Source organism: Wolffia australiana, chromosome 1 (assembly GCF_029677425.1).
Source record: "Wolffia australiana isolate 7733 chromosome 1, ASM2967742v1".
Lineage (NCBI taxonomy): Eukaryota > Viridiplantae > Streptophyta > Magnoliopsida > Alismatales > Araceae > Wolffia > Wolffia australiana.
The window spans coordinates 5,964,751-5,968,419 of record NC_135835.1 but is presented as its reverse complement, the minus strand read 5'-3'; positions in this window follow the sequence as shown (position 1 = coordinate 5,968,419).

Sequence of the window (3,669 nt, the reverse complement as noted above, 5' to 3'; positions counted from 1 at the left end):
CCTAAGTGCAAGAATTCAAGATATTGATGTGAACATTAGAAGTTGCACAGAGTGTAAGGCCTGAATAAATATATGTGGGGAGTATATGGTTGATCGCAATAACATTTATCATATGCAAATAGATTGGACACATTACCTTTACTATTAGATAGTTATTTTTGACATTGGCGAGATCTTCAGTAGCTAACAAAGTACTGCATTTAAAACTTCAAAAAATGAAGTGTGATACTCATACATTTTATGTTCATTACATATATTAAATGATTTTTAGCAAGAAAAATAGTAAGGCTCATTTATTGTCTTGCCAAATTTATTGTCATGAGATGTTATGTTCACACGCGTAAAAATGGTCAATGTCCTGCCAAAGTATGCTGAATCAAAATCTGATATAATTCACTATACATAGACAGTTTCTAGAGTTGATGTAAAAAAATAAGATAGTACATTTTGGCAAAGCATGAAATAAAAAAAACAGAGATAAAAATGGTAAGTTTCATTTAGGAAAAGTTATATAGACATGTCCAATCCTTTGTTAAACTACATGATTGGTTCAATCATTGATCCATTTGATACATGCATGAATACTTCTATGGAAGAGAAGGCATATCAGTTATTTCATTTAGATCAACTAGGGCAGTAGTGAGCCTGAAAGATCAATGGTTCAAATGGAAAAAAGGAGCATATACCACAAGTGAGGGCATCAAACTGTAAAACATTTACACAATAGTGTTTGCATGTCCAATATTTGTTTGATATCCTATAACCAGATGAAATTGAGACGATTTCAGAAGCTGGTATTGGGTATTAGACATATATTTGAGGTATTGGGTATCGGACATATATTGGATATTGGGACAAATACTGTATGGATAATGATGGTAGCTGATGATGGTCCTAGATATCAAAAACCCAATATATGTATTGACTATTGATATCCATATATTGAGATTCGATAACTGGATATCATTTATTTTGTCAAGGAGCATTGCCACACATGAAATAAAATGAAAATACAGTGTGGTAAAAATGCCTCATATTGAGCAGGGTGTATATATATGTCTTTAATTTGAAAGAACAAGTTAATTTTTACGCTGAAAAATTTACCTTGAGGCAAATCCATTGTCCCTGAACAATGTTTAGATCAGGACGAATTTAATAAAACTCTTGCTCTTGTCTGACCAATATTTATCCCAACTATTTCAACATGATGTCTTAAATCAATTTTGGATAAATTGCTTAATAAATATGGAAATGAAATAGCCTTACTATTTCTGTGATTCATATATTTTAATTTTAATGTCGGATATGAAAAAAATATCGGACACTGATCTTTAATATCATCATGCAACCTGATAAACCAGAATTTGGGTTGAATATATCATTTTAAGGCTTTGACGTGTGCAACAACACTTAGAATAGGGTAATAAAGGGTTGAATCCACAAAGATCAGGTAATGAGGGATTAAGTTGTAATTAAAATATATTTTCTAATAATTATTTTAGATGATTCTATATTTTTTTGATTTGAAAAGTATTTTCTAAATAGGAAAATCAATGAAATAAATCAAAACCAGTTAAAACTATTTTAAATAAGCTAAATATGTATTTATGTCATTTTTGATATTTTTTAATCATTAAATGTGATTTTTTAGGAATTCGGGGTATTTATAGGGAAATAAATAAGAGTTAATGTTAAAGTGAACCTTTGCCCGGCGGCGCTCTGCCGGGCGGGAGAATTGGGCAGCAACAGGTAGTAGACTGAAAATGATGTAACTTTTGATACATGAGGAATTTTTCAGTGTTGTTTGATGCATTGAAAAGCTTGAACTCTAGGCTATCCATACAATGTTTAACTAGAAAAAAATGTTAGGAAATAAAAAAAATGTTGTCGCTTCCCCCAAGGGCCAAGTGGTGCACTTTCTCTACGAGTCTTGATTGCCTTTGAACTCTCCCTCCCACACTCTTGTAGAAAAAGAATGGATCATAGAAATATGATGCACTAGACCTCCAAAAAAAATTTGGGAGTAGAAATCCAAGATGAGATACAAAAAGAGGGGAGAAGAGATTGAATAGAAGTACCCTAACTCTCTGAACCCTTGGATTTAATTCTCTGAGAGCTATCGATTGCCGGAGTCCCGTTGGGTGCGCTGTGGGTTGGAAAATGTCAGAAAGGTCAGAAATGCACCGCCACTCCTAGCAGTGGCACCGCCCTCGCACATGCCAGATCATGGCTGCACTGTGTTGGTTTGAGAGTGCATTGTGACACAGTGTCGACGTCGGGGGCGACGAACACATGGTTCTCCTGGTTTCCCCGAAATGAGTGCGGGCTCAGATCAAGCTTGGAACTCGCACGCCGGTCCTGCCAGAGGGGCTGCCGTCACATGTGGGTGTGCCGGTTGCTTGCATGGCCGATTCAGCTGCCAGAGGGGCCGTCTTTCGGCCCATTTTGGGCTGTCCTAAGGGGGGGGGGGTGAGGGGGGGGATCCCTCATGGGTGGCCAATTTCGGGCCGCCCAAGGGCCCCCCAAAAAGCCCATTAGGGGCGGCCCATTTTGGACTGCAAAGAGGCCCCCCGAGACCCCTAATGGGCGGCCCATTTCAGGCCGTCCAAGGGCCCCCGCGACTTATCATAGCCGGCCCATTTTGGGCCACCCTGCGCCCCAAAAGACTCGATATGGGCAGCCAAGATTGGGTTGGCCTTAGGGGCCTATAAACACATATAAATATATAAATTGGGCTAACTCTTGGGGCCCTTTAGGCATAATATGGGTGGCCCATTTTGGGCTGCCCTAGGTCCTATAAGACCTTTATGGGCAACCCAGTAATGGGCTCTAGGGGCACTCGAGGCTAAGCATTGGAGACCCAATTATGGGCCACTACAACACCAATCCCAAGGCAGTATTAGCCCATATTGGGCTCTCCGAGATTGAAAAATCGAGTTCTAAGTTGAAGATCAACTATTACAGGGTTGATAAAACAAGTTTATGGGATTTTCACCATCACTAGATGGCCCAAGGAGGTCTACATGTACTGGTTTATGTTTATTGAATGCAGCAGATTATGCTTGGTATATTGGCTTGAAAATACTCGCCGTTAGGGATAATCGATGGTATACATAACATCGGTCTAGTGTATGAAAATTCAGTGCATTGTCTAGTGTCATGAGTTTTTGATGGAAACAATATCCTGCCAAAGTGGGCTCTTTTGTGGAAATCATTTACTCTATAGATTGGATGTAGTGTACAAATGGAAAATGTTGGTACTAGCTGGCCCAAAGGACATAAACTATTGGATGAGACTTTGTACGCTCGTGATAAATGACATAAGACAAATATTCAGTTAGTTTTCTTGTGATTGGTTAGTCGGTCCAAGGACAGACTTGCTAGTTAACATGAACTTTTTTTGTCTATGTTATTACTCACATCAAGACATCACTTTCAGTTAATATTATTTCCCAAAGATGATACAATAATGTGGCGCCCGATGTCTTGCAATATGTCTTTACTTTATTTGCAATTCAGTTCTTTATGTGAGCTATTTGTCCTATTCTGCAGCAACTGCACATGAGTACATCACAATACAAGTGCCTAGAATTCTTATCTTGAATCCCAATAACTTTCAGACATGGAAGAAAGATGTTATGCTTACCCTCGCATACTCAAATCTTGATT